Source organism: Grammomys surdaster, unplaced genomic scaffold (assembly GCF_004785775.1).
Source record: "Grammomys surdaster isolate TR1022 unplaced genomic scaffold, NIH_TR_1.0 191, whole genome shotgun sequence".
In the NCBI taxonomy this organism is placed as follows: domain Eukaryota; kingdom Metazoa; phylum Chordata; class Mammalia; order Rodentia; family Muridae; genus Grammomys; species Grammomys surdaster.
The window spans coordinates 17,739,852-17,766,283 of NW_021604636.1; the positions used below are offsets into that span (position 1 = coordinate 17,739,852).

At 38.9% G+C, this 26,432-nt stretch overlaps 1 non-coding gene and 1 pseudogene across 1 annotated transcript; both read right to left on the reverse strand.

The window, feature by feature from the left end:
* Positions 1–7,783: 7,783 nt before the first annotated feature.
* LOC114622817 lies at positions 7,784–7,891 on the reverse strand. The gene has a single exon (XR_003711675.1). It is a non-coding gene; the product is annotated as a U6 spliceosomal RNA (small nuclear RNA).
* Positions 7,892–23,662: 15,771 nt separating this feature from the next.
* On the reverse strand, positions 23,663–26,194 carry LOC114622713 (annotated as a pseudogene).
* Between the last annotated feature and the right edge of the window lie 238 nt (positions 26,195–26,432).

Below are 26,432 nucleotides of genomic sequence, written 5' to 3' on the forward strand. Positions count from 1 at the left end.
AACAATTCTTCAGTTAAAATTCTCTCTTTCCAGGTAATTCTGACAGCCATGGCAACCTTATATATTCATTTAAGACAAACCTTATATAGCTGCCCTCATAGAGCTTTTTTAAAGATAAATGAAATAATCTATTTAATACCTTCATGAGTCTGTGTGGCAGATGATTGCAGCTCAGTAAGTATTCAAAACTATTATTGTTTGTATTATTGCTGCCTTGCTGAGGTATGAAGATAGCTAGCTTGTTACTCATCAAGTGGAAATGAAGAGTATCAACTGTTTGGAATCAGGATATCCCCTTTTAGTTCATATCAATAAGACTGGTCAGTCTCTCTCTTGCCAGCTTTTAGTTGTCTTTATTTTCCCTTACCTGGTATGGTGGTAGTTGCATATTTTTCAAGAAATATTTAGTGACTGAAAACAAATGAACTTGAAAGTTCTACTATTTTAGTGGACCAATGAAGATATTTTCAAAAATGAAAAATATTCGGTGTTAGATTTTGTTTTATGTGATTTCAGAATCTCTAAAACCTCTAAAACAAAATGTTTTTGTTCAAAATTAAAATAAAATAAATGTCCCTAACACATAATTGGCCATATTTATTTTTAGAAAAGAAGCTACAAATGGTGTTTGGATAATAACAATCTGTACTTCTCCATAAATACACCGTGCTTTTGAACTACAGGATTGAAGACAATAGAGAGACTCAATCTGACCATTGTTTTAAGTTCTGTCTACTTTGGAGATTATTTATTTATTTATTTATTTATTTATTTATTTTCCCACTCTGTGTCCATGATCATGTGGTCATTAAGGTGACAATGGGCTGAGCCTTTGTGAACCTATCTGTAGTTAGTGCCTACAACCACCAGCCACCTATACATGGCTCCACTGTCACCAAATCTACCTGTACCTGGTGTGGTAAATGTCAAAACCTGGGACCCAAACAGCCCCCATACTTGAGATACGTGCTGTTTCAGCAGCAGAATCCTCAGACGCTGCACATTTCTCTATTGCCTCAGGCATAATTGGTTCAGCATGCTTTTCTTCTGCTGTTTATATCTGGTTGGAAGTGGGGCCCTTAGATTTTGGGCCTCTTTTCAGGGTTTGCATAGCACTGATCCTTTCTAATTGCTTTAAGGACTCTCCAGGCTCCCATCCTCTTGTATGTGTTCCTGTAGCTCCTCTGGGGTAGCTTTTCTTGCTTCTCTTCTTGTTCCTGCCTTCAGAGTTGAGGAAGTGGTAACAGTGACATCCACATAGTCTTCAGATTGACACTGGAAACCATATTCCAAGTTCTGTAATAAACCGGAAAAAGCACAAAGAAAGTCCCCATAGCTAGGAAAAGAAAAAGCAAGTCTTGGAGGAAAGGCCCATGATGTATATATGAACTGAGAACACATGAAGGGCTGTATTCTCTTCTATGTTTTCTTCATACTCATGGTTCGCCTTTGAATTTCCACGCAGGCCGTCCGGGTATTACCTGATAGCCATTACACAGAGTGGAAACTTTCATCTATCAAAGACGTAACAACTAATAGTTGTACACATACTTGAAGTTAGAGTAATGTTGGATCTCATGTTAGTACTAAGTAAATGCTAGTACTGCTGGTTTCAACCCCAAGGATACAATGCCAAACCATAGACACTGATGAGACTGAGGGCTGGGGCTCTGTGGAAGCCAGACTGATAGGCACACTTTCCACAAGTAGTTTCTTAGGGTTAAGAGTTAACTATAAGCCCAGGTGAAAGTGAATGGGAGGCTATTGTGCCCCATGGTTGGAAGTGGTGGATACCAGTCACCTTTGTTCACTCTCTCTGGGGTGAAAGTCACATGAGGTAGAATATCTACTGACACAGAAGAAGCCAAAGCACTAAGTAAAAGAGAAACAAACATCTTCTTACTCTAAGTGTGTTGCTGGTTTCCATAGCTACTCCTAAAGTCCTTTCTTGAACATTGATCTTAGTTCTTTCTTGAACATTGATTTTAGTTCCTTTTTTTTTTTTTTTAGAAATCAATCCAAGATAAGCTCCAAATTCCAAATTGGGAAAACAAAGTTAATGATGATCAGCTAGTAGCTTTTATTTTTATTCAGATACCATACTCAGCTTTCCTCCATGGTGAAAACTAATAACAACATCAGTTGTCTTCAATAACTCCAATATGTAGTAAATAATTACCCTCATTGGGTACCTATGGGGCCTCATATTTCCAGCCCTGTTTAACTAATGAAGGAAAAACAAACAATAAATCTCCTTCCCCATTGGTAGGCACATAACCCTGGCTGAAAAGCAGTACAGTTGTAAGGCAAATTTCTTCATAGATGTGAAGCATAGCAGGACAGGTACTTAGTGATCCTTTGTGAGGACCAGGATGTTTTGAATCTGATCTCGTGGGTGGGGGTGAGGGGCAGCCTTGTTCACCATTTCCCACAGCACCTGATATGTCCTTGACATGTTCTTCCTTGGCTTGACGTCTTTATTTTCTCAGTTCAGGTGAAATGGGCATTCTTTGGGTATTACACAACACTGACAACCTGTTTCCTGCCTGTTGAAGTTTTAGAACTATGATTTTTTTATAGCTACCTTGATTTTTTTCTTTTCTTTTTGGTTGTGGAGAAGGTTGTTTGTTTGTTTGTTTGTTTGTTTGTTTTTCAAGCAGTTCACAGACTTATTTTTTAAAATCTGAGAATATAGTTTCTTAGAAACTTCACTAAGCCTCATGCTGTAGGCTGCTTAGCTAGTTGGAGGAGCTAACAATGATCTTCATTCTCTGGTATGATTTTCAATTTGACACATGCTGTGGTCCCTCATTTCCTCATCTGGGTGAATTCTCCCAACTCCGTGAAGATTCAACATCTCCATTTATTTGACTGCAATGTTGATTTAAGGATAACATCTTGATTCATTTGATTGCAAAGAATTAAAGGAACTTCTGTGGAACTTTTCATTCCAAAGTCTTTGTCATTTTATTCATTTCAACTTTTAGGGGGTGATTTTGGAAGCTATTGGCATTTTCAAACTGTGAAACCTCATATTTTGAGCTTACTTTAATCCTGGACTTCTCCTTAAGACTTGTTCGTTCCTGTCTGATCTACAATCTTCTTCACAATTACTCCCCCTCAGCAGTGTCTAGCAGCCAACAGACACTAGTGTTTCTCTTTTCAACTATTTCCCCTAGAGCTAGTTGCACTAGACACCTGGTCTCCCTTCGAGATTCTTGAAGCCAGTCCTTTTTATGAATCATTTGGTTACAGGAAAACAGGCTCTCTGGCCTTCTAGCTATCTACCACCCCAGTGCTAACTCAATGCCAAGTACTTACTTGTTTTTTGGGGTGGGGTGGGGTGGGGGCGGGGATCCTGCTTTTAAAGGGATAATGTTAGGACTTAGAATAATATTCTAATTTTCCATGGACTGAATTGTAGGTTTCCACTCTTCTTTTATCTAAAAATCCAAGGCAAACCAACCAGATACCACGCTGATTGACGCTTTGTTTTCAGTGTGTGGCTTCTAAGTTTGCTTTGTCTATCAGTTTCCAGCTAGCAGAAATCACGAGCAAGGAAATATCTATAAAGGAAAATTTGGTAGCTAGTAGAGCTGACTGTTTTTCTACATGTCGGTATTGTGACTGAATCTCACTACAAAAAATGGCTGGGACAATAATCTGGCTGTAAACTCAGGAAAAACAGAAACAGAATCTGATAAACAGCGTTAGTAGTTTCTAATACACTATCCTAAAGAAGAGAGGAGTTTGGTTCCCTGATATGACAAGATGCTCCAAGGTAGATAGCCCAAGTTGATGGACCGTCACTACGATGACAATAAAGAGGCTCTGTTTTCTCCTCTATCCAGGCCCCAACTTAGGAAAACTGTGAGCTCTCATGAGATTTCTAAAACCTAAGTTAAATGACCATTATCACCAGCAAGGGAAGCAGAGAAACTGAATGCTTTAAATAGTCATATTGTCATTGTGATTAACATCAGTTCAATTAATAAGTATGAAAGTGAACGGACATGAGGAGATAATTATCAGTGTCTCTCTGCAAGGCTAATGTGATTACATACTCCAGGAAGACACTCCTTACCTGGAATATACCTCTTTTTTCTTTCAGAAAGCAGCATATGAAACACTCTTTGGGAAACACTAAGAAATATTTATTTGAAACAAGTTGGTGACCTACCCCTTGGCTAGAACACAGCAAGCAATGAATGAATTTTTATTGAAGTAGATAAATGAATAAGCAATGCTCTGGTAAACCTGTGTGAACAAAAGAATTCAAAGAAGAAGCCCTCACGACACTGACTAACACATGTTTGTAAAGCCCAGGATATCTGCTGTCTGAGATACATGGAGACATGTTGTTTTTGTGCACTGTGTAAAGTTTATCCTTGTATTGTTCAAATGCTGCCCTCATATCTTGTTTCAATCCATACATGGCTTTGTTATGCTTATTCTTAAAAGCTCCTGTCTCAAGTTTGTGTAAACACTGCTCCTCATTCATTCTCTGCCTGGCCAGTAAAAGCCAATGAGCCAATACAAAACTTTAGAGAGCGAAAAGGTGGGACTTCTGATTCTAGAAGAGAACCAGAAAGAGAAAGAGTGAGAAAGGTTGGGGAAAGAGAGAGGAAGAGGAGAAGGAGAGATGAGGAGGTTCTCCAAACACCAGGAGAAGAGAGATGGGTCAATAAAGGATGGACAGTTTCAAGTGAGATAGGAATATAGTCTAGGAGGAAGCCTGACCATCATGAAGGTTTAGAATAGAATAATGATTGCCCAGTATTTGGCTCAGGGCAATTTTAATAAATCTTAGTCTCTGTGATTACTGTGTTATTGAGGAATTAGCTGGTTAAGAAATATAGTCACAAGATTACTTCACTGTTTACATTTATATTAAAGATAGTTCCTTTTACACATCATCTTTCCTCAGTATTCTTTATGAGGTACTTGTCCTCAGATATCCACGGTTTTGCATTCCTAGAGACTACCCATTAAAAAAGCTAATAAACTCGTGTTGGTTTGAATAAGAATGTCTTCTGCAGGCTCATATATATCAATGCTTCATCATCAGGGAGTGGAACTACTTAAAAAGGATTAGGTAGTATGGTCTTCTTGGAGTAGGTGTGGCCTCGTTGGAAGAAGTGTGTTACTGGAGGTGGGCTTTGAGGTTCCAAAAGCTCAAGCCAGGCCCAGTAAAGTATTCTCTTCTTACTGCCTGTGGATTCAGGTATATAACTCTCAGCTACTTCTCTAGCACCATGGATGTTTAGATGCCACTATGCTTCCTATAATGATAATAGACTAAACCATTGAAACTATAAGCAAACAACAATTAAATGCTCTCTTTTATAAGAGCGGTCATGGTCATAGTGTCACTTCATAGTCATAGAACACTGACTAAAACATAGTTTGTAGCAGGATAGTGAGGTAGTGTTATGACAGAACTATGTTGCTTTGGGAGGATTGTAGAAAAGCCATTGAGTGTTGAGAGCTCAGTCAGCTGGTCTTTAGAAGCTTGGAAGATAAGAATGTTGAGATCAGTGCAGATAGTGGAGGCCTGGCTTGTGAAGTACCAGAGGGAAGCAGACTCTACTGGGCCTTTTGTGTGATGAATCTGTGGTATCTGGTCAATTGGAGCTGTGTGTCTCTGATTAATGAAAGACCAGAACCACTAAGATAAAACCTTTGCTTTACTGGGACAATAGATACTAGTCAACTGGGGACTACAAATCAGCTGTGGAAAAGAAGAAATCATATCATTGAGGTGATGTCTTCTGGGAAGTGGTCTCTCAGTCAGCACACAGACGATGTATTCCAGAAGTAGCCAAGGTTGTACCTTTTGCTGACAGACGAACTGGATAGTGTAGGAGTCATCCATTTGGTACTGGTTTTAAAGGCATGAAGGGTTGCCTGGAGAACAGCTGAGGCTTAGCACTGTGTGGCAGGTCTAGAGTCCCTAAAGAGAGCTCAGGAGAGGTTATTGATGAAAGTGGAGCCCAGCTGCAGCAGGGGATGATCACCAAGAAGAACAGCAGCTGTGGAGTGGAGTTGGCCCAATTCTAGAAGAAAAGCTGTGTGTGCTACAGAAGTCAGAGTGGGAGAGGTGACCCAAGTCCATTGTTGGAGCTCAGAAAGTCATCATGGAATCCCAGATAATTGGACATTGAGTTAAACTGTTAAAGTTTGTTTGTGCTTTGTTCAGACGATGACCTGGTTCTTCCCTCTTGAAAAAAGTATTTAATTTTGATTTTTAAAGATACACATAGCTGAAAGAGTAAATTTTTAAAAGGGAGTTTGAACTTTATTTCTTATATTTTGTAAAAAGTTTAGTCTTTATTTAATAACAAATATTTGTAATATAGCAACAATAAAATATCAAGAACTTAGGATGGCATCAGAAACATAGTACCTCTAATAAAAATGCAAATTACAACTAGTTAACTTTTTCATTGTTTTCTTTTTTTTAATTTTATTTAATCCTTTTTTTTTTGTTTTTACACTCCAATTTTATCCCCTCCTGGTCCACCCTCTGACTGTTCCACATTCCATATCTCCTCCCCCCATCTCCACGATGATGTCCTCCACTCCCACCTCCCATCCCACCAGAGCTTCCTACTCCCTGGGGCCTCCAGTTTCTTGAGGGTTAGGTGCATCTTCTCTAACCGAACTTAGACCTGGCAGTCCTCTGGTGTATATGTGTTGGGGGCCTCATAGCAGCTAGTATATACTGCCTGGTTGGTGGTCCAATGTCTGAGAGATCTCAGGTTAATTGAGAATGCTGGTCCTCCTACAGGGCCGCCCTCCTTTTCAGCTTCTTCCAGCTTTTCCCTAATTCAACCATAGGGGTCAGCAGCTTCTGTTCATTGGTTGGGTGTAAATATCTACATCTAACACTTTCAGCTGTTTATTGGGTCTTTGAGAGGGCAGACATGATAGCTCCCTTTTTGTGAGCACTCCATAGGCTCAGTAATAGTGTCAGGCATTGGGGCCTCCCCTTGAGCTGGACCTCCTTTCCCTCAGGCTCTTCTCTATTTTTGTCCCTGCAATTCTTTCAGACAGGAATAATTATGGGTCAGAGTTTTTGACCGTGGGATGGCAACCCCATCCCTTACTTGATGCCTGTCTTTCTGCTGGAGGTGGGTTCTACAAGTTCCCACTCCCCACTGTAGGCATTTCATCTAAGGTCCTTCCCTTTGAGTCTGGAGAGTGTCTCACCTCCCAGGTCTCTGTTACATTTTGGAGAGTCCCCCCACTTCCTATCTCCTGACGTTACCTGTTTCCATTTTTTCGGCTGGCCCTCAGAGCTTCAATCCTTCCCACCCCCCGCCCCCCAATCAGATACCTGATCATGTTGCCCTCTTCCCCTCCCTGTCCTTCTGTCCCCTTTCCCACTCAGGTCCCTTTCTTTCTTCCCCCTCCTGTAATTATAATTGCTTTCTTCTCCCTTCCAAGTGGGATTGAGGCATCCTCACTTGGGCCCTCCAGCTTGTTAACCTTTTTGAGTTCTGTGAACTGTATCTTGGGTAGTCTGTACTTTTTTTTTTTTTTTTTTTTTTGGCTAATATCCACTTATTAGTGAGTACATACCAGGCATGTCCTTTTGGGTCTGAGTTATCTCACTCAGGATGATATTTTCGAGTTCTATCCATTTGGCTGAAAAACTCAGGATGTCCTTGTTCTTAATAGCTGAGTAGTATTCCATTATGTAAATAAACCACATTTTCTGTATCCATTCTTCTGTTGTGGAACATCTGAGTTGTTTCCAGCTTCTGGCTATCACAAACCAAAAAATATGGAATGCTTCACAAATTTGCGTGTCATCCTTGTGCAGGGGTCATGCTAATCTTTTTTGTACTGTTCCAATTTTTAGTATATGAGCTGCCGAAGCAAGCACAGGACGTTTGAATATTTAAAGAGATTGGATATTTTAAATAGTCTGAACTTTTGAAGTGTTTATAAGGTCTGCAGGACTTTTAAAGTTATTGTGTTTTATATTGTCATATTAATGTTAACATGGCATCTTGGGGTTAAGTGAGAAAGGAAAGGTTCTAATTTAAAAGTGATGTGTTTATGTGACAAGTTGACAAGGGATTAGTTGGCTATGTTTATGTCAACTCGAGTCATCAGAGAGGAAGAAGCCTCAAGTGAAAAAAGTGTCTTGATAAAATTAGGTGGTAGGCAAGGCTATGGGTCATTTTCTTAATTAATGATCTGTGAGGAGGGTCTGCCCTTGTTCATGGGTCCATCCCTGCACAGGTGGTCCTAGGTTCTATTAACAGAACAGGTTGAGCAAGACATGGAGAACAAGCCACTCAAGAGTACCCTATCCAAGACCTTGCATCAGCTCTTTCTATTAGATTCCTGCCCTGCTTGAGTTCCTACCCTCACTGCTTTTGATGAAGAGTTATTATTTAGAACTGTGAGTGAAATAAAACCCATACCTACCCAAGTTACTTCTGGTCATAGTGTTTCACCCCAGCAATGATAACCTTAACCAGGACACAAGTTATGCCTTCTTTTATAAGAATTGCTGTGGTCACAACATCTCTTTGCAGCAAGAGAACACTGACTAAGAGAAAACTGAAAAGAAGAGCATAAAAGGAAGTCACCCAAGATTGGAAAAGAGCATGTCCAGTAAAGGCCTCCAGAATTTAGAAGGCAAGAGGTAGGTCTTTTAATTTTATTTTTAAATTTCTTTCCTTTTGTTGTGTTTCATGTTAGAGATCAGTAAAATGAAAGCCTCAGTAATATTTCTTTGGCTGAAATAGAGTGTGTAAACAATTATTATTAACCTGCCTTGGAAAATTATTAAGTTAAAAATGGTAAATGCCATGACTACAGGCACACCAGGTACGTGCTTTTTAATTTGCTTTGTCTGGTGGTTAGAACAAGGAAGGACAGACATGTGGGAGATAGTTATCTATGCTACTGTCACAGAGGCTGCCGCCGTCAAAGGATGAGGCCAAAACTGCTTCACTGTTCTGCCTTATAAGCCACAAAAGACTTCCTGTGATGTCAGGCAGCCTGCAATAACACAAATGGTGGCCTGAAAAATTCACATGCCTGATATAAGCTGCCATTATCAGGCGATAATTATTCCTTCTTCTGAGAAGTCAGCTTGCCAATCATAGTGACATGCTTTCAGTTTGTTTCAATGGTACACGTTTTCCTTTTGCATTTCTGCAGGAAGAGTCTTTGACAGAGAAAGTTAAGTTACTTTCAGCACCAGCCAGTGCCTTGTGGGAAATGTCTGGCTGTCCCTTTGCAAAGCAGCTCTGCCTCTGAGACATCAGAGAATAAAAATATCTTGACAGCCCTGTCTTCCTTGTTGTGTCCCTGGTGTAATAGGAATGGTGTGGTAAAGGCCCAGAAGCAGGCTGCGACCACAGGAGTCCAGAGCTGTGTGGAATGTGCTCTTGGGAAGTCTTGTGTGGGAGAGGATTTGAGCTAGATGCAGTAGCTAAGGAGGCTGAGGCAAATTGTTCTAAGATTTGTATGAAAAAAAAATATTTTTTCCTAAATTAAAAATTCTCATTGTGAAATTTCTTGTAAGAAAACAGGAAAACATTTTGACTTAGCTTGTCAGAAAACATACAACTTATTTCAGGTTATTTCTTCTTGCAGACTTGTGTTTTAAAAATATAATAGGAACAGAATTAAGACCGGTTCACCATTTACTGACTGGAGTAGTGGAAATGTTGTCTTGGGCAATGGCCTCCCTTGGCATGCTTGTTTCTTCTGAATTGATGGCACTAGTTCCACACCCGCTCCTAGGAACATCCTGAAGTAAGATGTTGCTCCCTCATGGGGACTGAGCTCTGTTACACTCTGCCTTTCTAGGATTCCTTCATATTCAGAAGATAGAGATTTCTTTTTTTTTTCTTTCTGAAATCATAATTAGAATTGGTATGGCATTTCACTTTTTGAATTTTTGCAGGGTATCAGATTTCCTTTTACTTTTGCCTTAGGACTCTGATATTTTGAAGAAATTAAAAGACAGATTACTGGTGATATACATTTACAATTGCCTAAGCTTTGGTTTACAAGTCTACATTGTCTTATTTTGGCTTTTATCTTTTATTCTCTGTGTGTTTGGTGTATGTGTGTGTGTGTGTGTGTGTGTGCTCGAACGTGCGCATGTGCATTCATGTACACGCACAGTATGTGTGCAGAGTTGTGTATGCATGAGTGTGTGTACATACTTGTACATATGTGTGTGTTTGTGCATGTGCACAAGTGTGTACACTCCATACTTATGTGTGAAAGCGCCTTGTTTGAGACAAGGTCTCTTGTTATTCAGTGTTATACATGCTAGAGTATTGGTTCCAAACCTTCCAAGATTCCCTCGTCTCCTGCTCCCATTTCGCTCTAGCAGTGCGGAGTTATAGACATAGATTACTGAGATAGAGTGTTGTGTGAGTCCCTGGGTTATGTACTCATATTCCATTCTTGTGTGGTAACTATATTACCCAATGAGCTATCTTTCCCAGCCACCTGATATTATAAACCTGCTATTTGACCTATGTCTGCCCCATAAACATTTACCTGTATTTAAAAAATACTACCACTGTCCATACCATAGTCAACAGCCAACAACAGGGAAGGACATCCCTACCCTCTCACTACATTCTCTCAGTTAGCAAGAGTGAAAGAATTTTTACCTGTCCAATGCCTTTCAGTCCATTGATTTATTTTCACTAACATAGCTATAGTTTTAGTTGAAGCCACTGTGAGCTGTAACCTGAAACTCTGAAATAGTGTCATTATTACTGATATACATGCATGCCTTGTGCTTTTGGGGCATGTTTTGTAGAGCCAGCATGGTCTTCGATAATATAACTTGAATGTGTAATTGTTTTTCCTAAGATCTTCCAATGGCCTTTCATATAAACACATATTACAGGTTAAAGTCCTTAACATAATCTAACAGTCTTTCATGACTTTATCCCTTTTATGGTTCAGTGGTATGAGGATATTGCTCTTCCATGCTTCTGGGACTTCTATCTTTGTATTCCATTTGTATGGATCTTTTCTTGCCCTCTCCTGTGCTAACCTGACTTCTACATATGCTTTCAAATGCTACTAAAATATAAGAAATTCTTCCTTTACCCATATAGCCTTTCTCCAGATCTCCATTTTATGAGCTTATAGCATCATTCATATGTGCTTGCTCACAGTCCTTATCACAACTGTGATTAGCCAGTGTGCAGGTTAGACTTATGTCAACATGACAAAAACTATAGGCATGTAAGAGGAAGAAACCTAGTTTGAGAAAAGGACTCCATATTTTCTTAATTAGTGATTAATGTGAGAGGGCTCTGCCCATTGTGGGTAGAGTCGCCCCTGGGCTTGTGTTCTTGGGTTCTATAAGAAAGCAGGCTGAGCAAGTCATGAACAAGACAGCAAGTGAACAAGCCAGTAAGCAACACCCTCCATAGCCTCTGCATCTCTTCCTGCCTCCAGTTTCCTGTGCTGGCTTCCTTCAGTGATTGACTACAGTGTTGAGTGTTGACTTTTTTTTTTTTTTTTTGTAAAGCCTAATAAACCCTTTCCTCCTCAACTTGCTTTTGGTCATGGAGTTTGATCACAGCAATAGTAACTAAGATAGATAACTTATAGTTTTTTCCCATTTTTTTCCATTTATATAATGTCAGTATCTGTTTAGTGAATATCAGTTGGAAGAGTCCAGGGCTTCTCTGGATCTTCTTCATTTCTGGACTTTCACGTGGGCACACTGCCTGGAACACAATTTACCCATACAATCTCCATGGGAGAAAGAACCATTCAAGAGAAGTTCAATGCAATGAACAGCCATTCATCACCCAGTGACAATCAGAAATGATTTGTGGACATAGACACTTTCTCTAAGAAATATTTTGGGAAGAGAATCTGACAGAAAAATCAGATTTTCAGTTAACAAGCTAACAGGAGTGGCAGCAATTGTAACCTTGACCTTAAAAAGTCTTGTGACTCACACAGTGGTCACAGTGCTATGGGATTCTGAATCTTCAGATTATAAAGCTCTCTAGAATTTGTGCCTTTTTTTCTGCTAAGTGCCCTGCAACAATTGGGTACTTTGAATCAGTTAAAAACAAACAAACAAACAAACAAACAAACAACCTTTCTTGGATGCCTTTCTTTAACAAATCTTGTACGTTGCATAAGCCTCAGCTGCCCTGGCCTTAGAGAAGTGCCTTACTCCCGTTGATGACACTTAATTGGAACAATCCAACAAATGAGTGTCAGTTTGGGGGCCTGCACAACGTGTCTGCTGAGCGGAGTTTGTTTACACTTTGCCAGTGTCATCATTTACAAACTTCAAAAAACACATTGACAAATTCCCTAGCTGTTTTGGCAGCGTTTCCATCAATCACCCATCTAATAGCACCAACATTTCTCCTGGGCTATTATAGTCACTTCAATCGCTGCTGCTGCAGCTTCAGGAGAAGATAAATCAGAAGGGCTCTTTCAGATGGTCTCAAGTACAGCACCGTTTCTATTAACCAGCACTTCCTTTCTTGCTCTTCTCTCTCTGCCCTTCCTCCAACCTCCATAAACAATCCTTTCTGCTTTGTACTGCCTTAGATAAAGTAAGCTGGATCTATGGCTCTCCTTTTGAGGCCACCCCCACCCCTGCCACGTTGCAACGTCATTGGGTAATGGGTCCATTTATTACTTTGGATTTTTGTGTGTCCTCTCTAGTTACTCTATGCGGCCCTCTCAAATCAATAAGTGTATTGTGTTTCTGCCGACAACAGGTGCCTGGCTTCCCAGGCCCAACACACCCTCTGAGAGCAGCTCACATGTCTAATGACCACAGCAGGAAAACCTGAAACCGTTTTGCTTTTCAACCAGGTTCTTTGTGCTGCAGTGTCAGGCGGCAGCTGGATCTGCGAGTGGGAGGCCAGAGTGTCCCTGCTTTTCACTGTTACAGTTGCTTATTGCTTTCTATTTCTAAAGCCCTCGCTTGCTTTTCAGAGGGAAGAAATGGTAAAAAACAAAACAAAACAAAACAAACCAGTCAGGACATCCCTCATACTTGCTTGATCATCTTCTCTTGCAAAGAGTGTTTCTCGTTTTTCCTTACTAACTGACCTTCCTAAGTAAGATGATCGTACTTAAAGCCACAAACCCCATTCCTCTTCCAGCTTCTTCACCATTAAGAAGCATGGCATGTCTTCTTTTCCTTCACATGGGAGCCTGGGTAGCAAATAACAGGCAACTGCCAAACTTGGCAGCTCAGGTGAGGAGGGCTGGCTGAATCTTTGCTACCCAGCTGGAGTGCTAGCTGGCTGTGGTGCCAAATGGAGAGCAGACAAACTGGAGACTGAATTGCAAGTTACTGCCTGAGTGATGTTCCCTGCTCTATCGCTGGGAGCCCCATTCATCCCTCATGAGCCACGGTTCTGGACAAAGCACCAACAGCAGCTTGTTTGCAAATCTTGGCTCTGGACCTGGGCAACCTATTAATCAGAATTTCAAGTGGGCCTTGGGAGCGTTTTTTCTTTCGTGTGTAAGTCAGAGTGCTGATCCAGAGGTTGGGGGTGGGGTGTTGGTGTCCATGTAAACGATGCCATCAACTGGATGCATGAAGTCCTGGTCTGTGGTCATAGCAAGTATCGTTTGCTCTAAAAATCGATCCTTCTGTATGCCTGAGCTGCTTGAAGCTGTCTTCACCATTAGCAGCAGGAATTTCAGTTGTTTGCTGTGTCTTGATGCTGAAATGACCAAAATATTGTCATTTTACATTACAAAGGCTTTTTTTTTCAGTTAAAAAGACTTTGATTTCAACATCTCTCAAAGCACTCTTAACCAAGGAAGACTTTTGCCTACAGTCTGAGTGATGGATTGAAAGCTGTTTTTTGTTGTCTTACAGAATTAACTACTTGTGTAAGAAGAAGCATTTATAGAGACAACTGGCTGATCAGAATTCATTGACCTCATAAGGAAGGAATATGTTTGAACTCTGCTTCAGCCTCAGTAATATGAGAAACACAATGGATGAGAAAGAATTGGCATTTGTTTCTTGTGTATGTTTATGATTTTATTTATATGAGACCTAAAATTGTGGGGATGAGTGTAAGTATTTACAGAATAATTAGAGAATTTTTTTTTTGTTGAAAAATAAATTTCATACACTATGTTTTGGTCATGTTTCCCCCAACCCAATTCTTTTCAGATTCCCTCCACTTTCCTATTTAAATAAGTTCTTTTTCTGTCTTAAAAAACCAACCAACCAACCAACCAACCAACCAACCAACCAACCAACAACAAGAACAACACCACCAACAAGAACAACAACAACAGAACTCAACAAGCTGAATTACAATGAGAAGAAAAAAACTAAGAAGCTCACAAAAACACAAACAAAAAATTCCCCCCGAAACAAACAAATAAAATCAATCAGCAAAAATCAAGCAAAAGATCAGTAAGACAGTAGGAAAGACAATAAATAAGTAAATAAATAGATAAATAAATAAAACACTTAAAATAAAGTCCACAAAAATACCAGAATCCTTTCTGTTAGCCAGCTACTACTGGACTTGGGGCCTTTCCTGGAGTAAGGTTGACATACTCACTGGCATCCCACTGGAGAGAACTGATTTTCAGTTTGCCAACTGGTATCAATTGCAGATAGTTTCTTGGTTAAGGGTGTGGCCCTGTGTTTACTTCCACTCTCAGTGCTGGGACTCCATTTGGCTTGAAACTGTACAGCTCTTGTGTATGCTGTCGAAATTACCGTGAGTTCCTTTGTACATCAGCCCTGTTGTGTCTAGAAGAGTCGTAAACCACTGTTGTATGTAATTTTAAAAACATGCTTATTCTTTCTCGAGAGTTCTGCCCAAGCTCCTCCAAGCTGCCAATAACCGTCCCAGCTGTGCCCTTTCTCCTGCTCACCTTAGTTGCCATAGATGGAAAACACCAGGCAGACTTAATATTTTAAAACTAGCCAGATAACTCAAAGCTGGGCAAAGAATATCCTGTTCCATCCTCCTTGGCCTCTGCCCACAGTGGAGGTTCTCTGAGAACTACATGCCTGCTGCTTCCTCTACTCCATCACCCGCTCTGCCTTTTCCCTTTCATCCCCCTCTCTTTCTCCTGGGACCATGAATTTTTCCCTTCACCCAGCAATTGGCTTCTGCCTCATTTATTAATAAAATCAAGAACCAATTAGGTAATCAATATTTCCACCTACAAACCAACACTGGTTATTACAGTGTTTCTGCCTACTCTTCTGAGTTGATCTTGTATCTTGATGGGAGGCGTTTGATGGAAACATCTTACTAGTACTGAATATGTTAGAGTTTCTCATTCTCTGTAAATTGTCTAGTTGTAGGTCTCTGTTAGTTCTCATCTACTGCAAGAAGTTTCTCTAATGTGTGTTGAGTGATGCTCTGATCAATGGCATATAGCAGTATGTCATCAGGACTCATTTTTTGCTGTGTTCCTTTAGCATAGTAGTAGGTTAAATCCTAGGCCCATGACCTATCTAGTCTCTGCTCTATGACCACTTTAGCAGTATCATGGAGTGGGCCTTAAAACCAAACAGGAAGTGGTTGGTTATTGGTATAACATTTGTGTTATGATTGCTGTCAGTGTACTTTATAGGCAGGTCACTGTTGTAGGTCACAAGTTTTTGTACAAGGGTGATAGTTATGATTATCTTTCTCTTCTGATAGTTTACATACTCCCCTTTAGTAGCATGAGCACTAGTTAGTATGGGTAAGACTTGTAGTAAGATCCCACCTTGATCTCTCTGTGTTCAATAACATAAGTAAACACGTCTTCAGCAGTAGGACCACATCATCACGCTCTAGAGATTACCAATAGCTTTCGCAGTAGCCTATGATATTTGGCAGTTCCTATGAGGCCTCTTTGGCCAGAACTCAACAAGACATAACCATTTCTGGTACTGGATGGTTTACTTGGTGGTATAATGTGTCTAGTTGTAACATTGTCTTCCCTATTATTTGGTGATGTCATTTAGATTCCTTACACACACATACACACACACACACACACACACACACACACACACAAACACAGAAGTTTTTAAAGTTTCAGGTTTTCAAATGGCCATTAGTTTGGCCCTCCCCATTTCTCCCCCTTTTATCACCTTCTCCCAACACTTTCCCTATTTAATTTTTCTATTCTAGTTTCTCCATAACATTTTATTCTATTTCTCCCTCCATGGAAGATTCTTTCCCCTTTTCTGATTTGTTACAAAGTACCTAACACCTATGGTTATTCAGATTATAGCACACATATCAAAAGCTTAAAAGCTGATGTGCATATATAAGAGAAAACACACAGTATTTGTCTTTTAGGATCTGGGTTACCTTACTCAGAACTTTTTTTTCTGGTTTCACTCACTGGAAAATTTCACATTTTCATTTTTCTTAACAGCTGAATAAAAGTCTGCTATATAAATATAGCACATTCCATTATCCATTCATAAATTAGTAGACATATGCTGTTTCCAGTTTCTGGCTATTATGAAAAACCAGCAGTGAACATGGATGAGTAGATGTTACAGGGAACTCACCAGTCATGACACAGTTTACAGTCAATTGAAGTCTTTATTCCAAGTAGCTACGATTGCACTCAGGTATTTGGGAGAGAAGTACAGCCCTTAGTGTCTGGAGCATGGGATTTATGAAGGAAAAGTCATATCCTGAACCCTTGCTCAGGGGGCTCTTTGCAAAAGCAAGTGGTTTTACAGAAGCCAAGATTAGCAGTTAGCTAGAGGGGGTTCTGCATAAGCAGGTAATTTAACAGAAACTAAGATAAGTTTGCTAGGGCATTTTGACCTCTAATTTTCCAAAGTATTCTTCATCAAGGAAATAAAATTCTAGTTATATCTGAAATGCCTCAACAAGAATACAAAGAGGAATGCAACCTCTATGCTGTCTTGGGCTGTAACACAAGTATCTTTGTAGTAGGATGTAGTAGGTATATTCCTAAGAGTGGTAAAGCTTGATCTTGGGGTGTATCTATTCCCAGCTGCCTGCAAAACTCCCAACTGGTTTCCATAGTAGCTATACAAGTTTACATTCCCACTAGCAGTGAAAAAGCATTCTCCTTTTTGCACATCTTTGCCTACATGAGCTGTCATTTGTTTTATTGATACTGGCCTTTTTGACTGGGGTAAAATGAAATCTCAAATTAGTTTTGATTTGCATTTTACTGATGGCTAAGGATGTTTTACATTTCTTTAAGTGTTTTTCGGCCAGCTGTGTTTCATTTTTTGAGAACTTCATTTAGATCTGTACTACATTTTAAATTGAGTTATTTGTTTTCTTAATGTCCTGCTTTTTGTTCTTTATATATTTTAGATACAAACCTTCTACTGGATGTGTAATTTCTAAAACTTTTTCCCATTCTATAGCTGCTGCTTTGCCCAAATGGTAGTGTTCTTTGTTGTAAAGAAACTTTTCAGCTTCATGAAGTCCCACTAATTTATTTTTGGTCTTAGTTCCTGTGCTATTGGTATCCTGCTCAGAAAGCCCTTTTGCTGTGCCAATGAGTTCAAGCATTTTCTCCCTGTCTCTTTTATCAGACTCAGAGTACCCTCTCTCATGTTGTGGTCCTTGATCCATTTGTGGTTGAGTTTTGCAAAATGTGAAGATATGAATCTATTTGGATTCTTCTACATATAGCCATCTAGTTTGACCTACACCATTTATTGAAGATGCTGCCTTTTCTCCAGTGTGTATTGTATGTGACTTTGTCAAAAATTAGCTGTCCATTTGTATGGGGACTTGTGTCTATATCTTTAATTCAGTTTCATTGATCAACATGTCTGTCTTTATGCCAATACCATGCTGCTTTTATTGCTATGGCTTTGAAATATAGCTTGAGATATGGAAGGTTGATATCTCCATTAGTTTTATTATTCAGGATGGTTTTAGCTATCTTGTCACTTTTTACCATTGTGTGTATGTGTGTGTGTGTGTATCCATGTGTGTCTATATGAAATTGAAGATTTTTCAATTGTATGAATAATTATGATGCAATTTTGAGGGAGACTGCATTGAATCTGTAGATTGTTTTTGATAGTATAGCCATTTTCACAATATCAATCCTGCTGATCCATGAGCATGGGGAATCTTATTACCTTTTTCTGTCTTTTTCAGTGTTCTAGTGTTCTTATCATACAACACTTTTACCTGCTTGATTAGAATTATCCCAAGATTTTTTTTTTGAGGCTATCATGAAAGTCATCATTGATTCCATGTTCTCTTTCTCAGTCTGATTGTCATTTGTATATAGGAAGGATACTGATTTTGTATCCTGCTATTTTGTGAAAATTGTTTGCCAGTTGTAGAAGTTTCCTGGTGAATCTTTAGGGCCTTTTACAGATAAAATTATGTCATCTGTAAATAAAAATACTTTGATTTCTTCTTTCTCCGCGTGTGTCCTCTTGATCTCCTTCAGTTTTCTTACTGCTTTATCTAAGACATCAAGTACTATGAGTAGTTAAACAGATATGGTGAGTGTGGACATCTTTGACTTGCTGCTGATTTTAGTAGAAATCCTTTGAATTTATCTCAGTTTATGTTTATGTTTATGTTAGCTTTGAGACTGCAATACATTGCATTTATTTTGTTGAGATGTGTCCCTTGTATACCAAGTCTTTTCAGTATCCTTAGCATGAAAGTATGTTGGATTTTGTAGAGTTTTTTTTTTTTTACCCAATAAAATGATCATGTGGCTTTTGTCTTTCAGTCTTTTGTATATGGTAGGTTACTGACTTATGTATGTTGAATTATCCCAGCATCTCTGAATTGAAGGTGAATTGATCATGGTGGATAATCTTTTACATGTATTCTTGGATGCATGACATTATGTCAATTTTATTATATTTGTTGAGACTTGCTTTTTGTCATAGAATATGGCAAATTTTGGAGAAAGCACACTCGTTAGTGTTTGGTTGGAATGTTCTATAGATGCATGCTATGTCCATTTGATTTATGAAGTCATTTAATTGCAGCATTTCTCTGTTTAGTTTTTGTTTGGGTAACCTGTCTATTGTTGAGAGTAGGGTATTGGGGTACCCAGTATTACTGTCAAAAGTCAATATGTGATTTTAGCTATAGTAGTATTCCTGTCATGAATGTGTGTTTTTGTCTTTTGTGCATAAATATTTAGAATTGCAATATCCTCTTAGTAGATTTGTTTTTCCTTTAGTGAGTATGTAATGTCCTTACGTGTCTCCTCTGATTAGTTTTGTTTTGAAGTCTCTTTTGTCAAATACTAAAATGGGCATACCTACTTGCTTCTTGATATTACTTGTTTAGAATATCTTTTCAAATCATTTTACCTTGAGGTGATGTCTACCCTTGATGGTAATGTGTGTTTCTTGCACACAACAGAAGGATGGATCCCTTTTTTTTTTCTAACTTAATCTGTTAATCTGTGTTTCTTCAATGGGGAAATAAGATCACTTACATTGAAAGTCATCAATGAGCCATGTACATTGACTCTTGTTATTTTGTTGTAATAGTATGGGTTCTTCTACTTTTTGATTTACTGTTCTGGGATTATTCCTTGTGTCTTTTTGGATGTGGATAACAATTTTAGATTAAAGTTTTCCTTTTATTGCCTTCTGTAGTGCTGGATTGGCAGATGGGATTTGCTTAAATTTGTTTTTATTGTGGAATGTTTTACTTTCTCCATCAATTTTGATTGATTGTTTTTCTGGATATAGTCATCTGTAATCATATTAGTGGTCTATGAGAATTTGTAGAATATCTGTCCAGGCCCTTCTGGCTTTCAGAGTCTTCACTGATAAACTAGATGCTGTTTTAATGGACCTGCCTGTATATGTGACTTGGACTTTCCCCCTTGCAGCTTTTAATACCTTTCTTTGTTCTGTACATTTAGTTTTTTGATTAGTATGTGAGATACTTGTTTTTCCTGTCCTGTCTCTTTTATGTTCTGTGTGGTTCTTTTACCTTGACAGACACCTCTTTTAGATTGGGAAAAATTTTCTTTCATGATTTTGTTAAGATTTTGTTTTTGTGCCTTTGATTTGAATTTCTTCACATTCCTCTATGTTTATAATTCATGAATTTAGGCTTCTCATAGTATCCAACATTTTCTAAATACTTTATGCTTGGATTTTTTTTTTTTGATTTAACATTTTCTGACTGAACTATCCATGTTTCCTTACTTGTCTTTTAAGATATGAAACTCTTCCATATCTTATGACTATTGGTGAGGCTTTTGTTTGACATCTTAAGTGTTCATTTCCAGTTTTATTTCAGTTTTCATTTTCTTTGATGTTTCTATTTCTATTTTCTTGTTTTAAACCAATGGTTCCAACATTCCTAATGCTTCAACCCTTTAATACAGTTTCTCATGTTGTAGTGACTCCTAACTATAAAATTATTTTCATTGCTATTTCATAACTGTAATTTTGCTACTGTTATGAATCATAATGTAAATACCTGATATACAGGATATCTTATTTGTGACTCCTGTAAAAGGGTTGTTTGGTTCCCAAAGGGGTCATGACTCACAGCTTGAGAACCACTGTCTTAAACCAATTTTCTTATTTCCTTTGACTGCCTTTTTATAATCTTCATTAAGGTATTTTCCATACCTTCTTTAAGTCCTTGAATATATTAACAATTACTATTTAGATGTCCTTGTTTTGTGTTCCAGCTAAATTGTAGTACACTTACTGGATTCTAAACGAGGCATACTATCCTGTGTGGGACTTCATATGAATATCTTGGTTCATGGTTGGGCATGGACCTGGAACCCTGAGACTCCAAGGGAGAAATGGCAGGTGTTCAGCCACATCCACAGAACCCAGGGTCCTGACACACAGTATAGTCTCCATGGACCTACATTGTTCAGTCATCTAGGCCATTACAGCCCCTCCAAAAGTGCACAGGTAGAGGGTGTGACTACAGGCCTCAGGCCATAGAGATTTACACACTAATGAAGGCCAGAGGATAGAGCCAATTAAACATTCTTCACCAGACCCTCCCCCTTTCTCCCTCCCTATTTAACTCAGGTCTGCCCTGAGTTTCAGGGGGGTACATCCAGATCCATCTACCATCTGCCATGAAAGTAAACCCTTTTGGAACCAAGGACTTTCTTGTATCATTGGGGCCTGCTCATCGTCAATGCCTCCAGCCTCTGGAACTCCGACCTTTCTCCTGTATGTTGGACCTGCTGGCGTGGAAAGCCTCCTGGACACCACTGCGGCCTATTTTCCCACAATCCTGATTGTTCCTTCTGTGCTTAGTTAAACCCATCTGGAGTTACCACATTTGAGATGTCTATTTGTATAGATATCTTGTTTTGTCTTTTTAGGTGTGTCTTCCATTTTTTGGTGGCTGTTGCCCTCTTTGGATCCTAAAAAATGAGGTGGCTGTGAGGTTCCTGGTAGAGAATCTTTCTGTAGGTCAGTAGATGACACAGAAGAATGGAGTTGGGCTAGGATGGCAGGTTGAACAAAAATGTAGAACATAGTAGCTAGTGAGATCCTTGGTCTGCACCAAGATACAGGGTCCCCAGGAAATGCAGGAAGGGTAGGAAGAGAGACTCTGGCTGTCAGGCTGGAATAGAATCAAGAATAAGTCTGAGAGAAAGGAATGAAAGCTACTCTTGACTGTTTTGAGTAGGTATTTTAAAAGGTACAGTTTTGTTCAGACTTAAATGTTGCATATATTCCATTTGAAAGATACAGTTCTATGGGCCTTAAAGTATTTTCTTAAATTAGTAAGAGACGAATATTTTTCTTAGCAATTAACCTTATATTACTGTTATAAAACCTTAAAACAAATAAAAGATATAATCAAAGTAAAACAATGAATTCAATAGAATGTAAATTGACAGCATTATTTTAATATAAACGAAAATGGAGAAAGAAGTTGACAAAACTCAATGGGCCACTTACAGTGGAGATATAGTGATAATCCTCATGCTAGTTTCGTAGAGTGCAATATGCATTTCAGAGTAGTAGATAAACATTTTATCTTGAAAGAATTTCAAAGAGTAATGTTCAATGACATTTTATATTTACAACCAAACAGCAACCATCCAACCAATCAATCAACCAACCAACCAACCAACCAACCAACCAACCAACCAAACAACCAAACCAAACCTAACCAAACCAAACCTAACCAAACCAAAAAGCAAACATATTAAATAAAGTTTATTGTAAATATACCCAGCGAACTTCAAGCTGTACAGTTCAATAATGTGTGCTGTGCTGGTGCTGATGTGATAAGCAGTGTATTCTCTTCCCTATTATAACATTATTTGGTGTTGGTGTGAATATATCATATAGTTCATCAGTTTGAAATGTTTGCTCTTTGGATTTATGATCATTAATGAGGTTCAGTTTGGCCTCAAGACCTGATTTTTAAATCATGAGCAAATGGTGATTAGGAAGCAATGTTACTAATTTTTCAAATAATTCAGAATACGTCTTTGTCAATTTCTAGATCATTGCTAAGTACAAACAAAGAATTCAAAATTTCCTTTATGTCATTTCATAATTCTGGAACTATACTTCTTAACTAGAATTGGACATATTCTTTAAGAGCAAACATATCTGAGAATATTCTAGTCTTTATTCCTTGACTAGCCTGCTGCCAAAATCCACTAAGCTGTTCTTGTAACTCTCTTAGACAGTATCACATTTTATGAGACAAGACCAGTCAAAAATCACACAGGCTGCTTTTGTGCTATGTATGATATGCCTATTGTGTGCTAGTCATGTGACAAAAGGTGGACAAGCCAAAGGAAGGAGAATAAAAATATACTACAAAGTATGCTGATTCTACCACAAGCCCCCACAAGTTGAATTTTGGAAATTGTGGAAATTTCAATAGTTTGATTTTAAAGTTGGCTAAAATTTAACTTTGTCCTACATGAAATTAATTTAAGAATTTAGACTTTTTCTTTTCATTACATGGATATGACACTTTTGATTTCAGTAACAGTAGATTTCCTTTGAAAGAATTTGAAAAGTCATTTTTCCCAAGTGATGTGTTTTTTTATATTTAAAAACAAAATGAAGCTCCATACAAGTAACTCACAAACAAACAGACAAACAAAAGATTAAGTAAAATTTATAGTGTATCAGTATGTGCAATTTGTGTATCTCTCTTACTGTGTCATAAACTGTAAGGAGAATATAGAAATGTTCTGGGGATGGGGGATGAGAGCTCCAAGTAAAGTTCTATGAGGTTTAGAGAGACAAAATGGAGAATATGAGAGAATAGGAAAATCAATTTTGTCCAAATAAATACTTTCATTTGAGGCCAAAAGAGGAAAGGGAGATTGGGATGTTGGGGAAATGGGAAAGGAGGGGAATGTGGGACCTTCTCAAATCTACCTGACCAATACAGTAAGGGAAATTAATTTAATGGTTGGATAGGAGATTGACAAAAAGATGATAGAGGGGATGGGAAGAACAGGGAAACATAAAGGTCCGACCAGTGAAAAGATGACCCGAGGAGTAGAATGGAGTCCAGGGCTAGTGTAAGAATGTTTGCTTATATCTTCAGCCATAATGTGGTATGCTCCAGCCTGGCAGCTGACTTCTTACTTTCCACCTCTGGCCCAGTCTTTCTGCTTTGGCTCCTTCTACTCAGCCTCCATGTCTACTCTGTCACTTCCTTTCTCTCCCCATTTGTTAGGAGCTGGATTACTCCAAGATCCCCAGGTCAGAGTTCTTTTTGGCCCCTCAAAGATAGAAGTGACTCACAGAGTTTTTGATGAAATGTAAGAAGTTATAGGCATCCAGGGGACTGGGGAATATAACCCCACCAGAATACAAGGCAGGGGGTCCAAGGCAAGTGGAACTGGCTGAAGAGTTTGGATGGTTTCCTATGGGTGATGCCTTTAGGTAGTTCTGAATCCTGTAGCACAGAATCTGCTGTCCTTTGTCAGTGGCAGCAGATTTGAATGCTTGTTTCTTGCCCCAGTTTCCATGCTTCAATCTAATCTGTTCCTGGTGTACCATGTAAGTTAACTGGTCAAAGAGCAAGAGTGGACAAATGGAAGATTATATTATAATGGCTGACCAATACCCCTAGGCTAAGAGAATTGTGTATAGACAGGTAGGGGACTAAATTCAGTGTAGATATTGCTCAGGCTGTTGACAAAGAGAGTTCTGGAGAATGAGTAGGAGATATGTCAGGGATGCTGTTAATTTGTGTGTTAGTCCTGGGAGTTATTATCAATGTGGTACTGGTTTCCTGATTTCTGACCCAGAATATTTATGGTAACTCCATTAGTCTATATATGGATTCTGGATATTCAGGTGACACTTTTCTTATGGTTCTCCTGAGCTGGTGGAATTATGCTATAGTACATAGATATATCCCTGCTGGGAAGCCTTCTTGCACAGACTGGCTGACAGGGACCAGCATTAGTTGTGAAAAGGCAGCTGGGTAAATTATCATAAGACACTTCCTATTAGGACTTGGTAAGAAAACAGTGAAAAGTTCTGAACAACTAGACCTTGAATAGGGACTCCCATGATGCTCTCCTAGTTGCTGAGTAGGCCCTCATTCTGAAGCCAATCCCCCCCCCCCCAGCATTTCTTGGTAAGCTGTCTACTGCGGCTTAGATGGGCTGTAAACCATACTACTGGGATGGAAGAGGCAACTGTTGAACATGCTGAGAGCTATAGGCCAGTGGGTGAGAGAAGGGTCAAATCGATGGTTGGAGTTAGGATACTGTTCAGGGGGATAGTAAGAATCCTGGCTCTGTTGAGGAGGCTAATGTAGACTTGGAGTGGCAGAACTTACTGATTAAATAGTGTATAATGATTAAGTAGTGTATGATTAAGTATTAGTGTTTTGTTGCTGCTGCTGTTGCTTCTGGACCCTATGAAGGAGAAGGTCCTAGGTAGGTGAAAATGGAGATTTCACTGAAGCTGCCTGTGTGTGTGTGTGTGTGTGTGTGTATGTGTAGAGTGGGGAGTTTTCTGATATTAAGGTCCTGTTCGCCAATTGGTTCTTGATCTTAAAATGGAATGGCCACACAGACTGCTCCTATAGGCAGATGGTCAGGGGAGTTTAGCAACTTAAGTTTAGGACAGGTAGGAGAGATAGAGATAAGAAATGGATAAGGGCATGCTTTTTTAGGCAGGAGATAATAGCATCCAGTAATTGTGCCAGAAGGCAATTTGAAATTGAACAACTCTGTGTCTGTGTCTTTTATCGGTGGATTCAAGGGTTGCTGGGAGGAGGCTGGTAGTATGGTCACCTCCTAGAGTTAAAAGCAAGTAGAACTAAAACTACATGCTACAACTGCTGGCTTTGATGATAAGGAGTCAAGTGCTTTGGATAGCCACCTGAATCTTTGGTGTTCCAAGGTAGTGTCTCTAGGGGTCTATGCTACTCTGGTGGCTGCTTGAAGAGTGGCTCACTACTTGACAGTTTCCTCTAATGTCATTTAGATGTCTGTTTTGTCTCGTTTGCTTCTCATCTTATGGCATCATCTTTCTTGAAAACGAATCTGTTGAAATGTTCATCTTTCATATGTTCTGAAAATCTGTTCATAGATTCTAATGTTACTGGCTTGGTTGATGATGACAGTGTTCTCAGTTTGACCCAGATGATTGTGGTCCATCTCACATTCAGTAGCTATAGGTGTAATAGCATTGTTGTCATCGATACATTTCAGAATCCCCTGTTCTAATTTTAGCAGCATCATTTGGTCCCTTGGGTTCATTTCAGTGTATTTACAAGAAATCAACATGAGTCTATTCCAATGGAGTTTCCATATCCGTGGCTTGAGTCTCTGGATAGCATCTTCTTTGGGAGTTTTTTATTTTTTGCCTTTATCCTTGTCTTCCTTTTCAAAGACATCTTTTGTGGGCTTTTCCCCCTCTAAGTCAGAACAGCTGACATTCTATTGAATTTTATTCTGATTGTCTAGTGGCCTATCAGCAAATAATCATGGAGTACTCCTCACATACTGCCAGATTGACCCAACTTGAGCTTGAAATTAGACTTGGCTCTTTTCCTGGTGTGACTTTGGTTTAATATCCATTTATGTGTCTCCTAATGCAAACTATCATCTTCATCCTCTTTCTCAACTTCTTCCTTATTTAAAGTCTTTGATATAAACTTGCTTTTGATTACAGTCTCTTCAAGTTTTTTTCTGATTCTTTCACTATTTTCAGGGTCTCCTGAATGGTGTTTCTGTTAGACATGTTCTTCAGTAGAATACAATAGCCCCTATGGATTCCTGAATAACACTTTTGGCAAAATACCAAAGTTAACATGTAGAAGGGAATAAGTTTTCTATATATCAGTAATGAACCTGCCAAGAAATAAATTAGGAAAGAAATTACATTACCAATAGTTCCACAAAAAATACCTAAGAATAAACCTAAATAATGAGATGAAGAACCTCTGCAATAAAAACTTTAAGATACTGGAGAAAGAAAT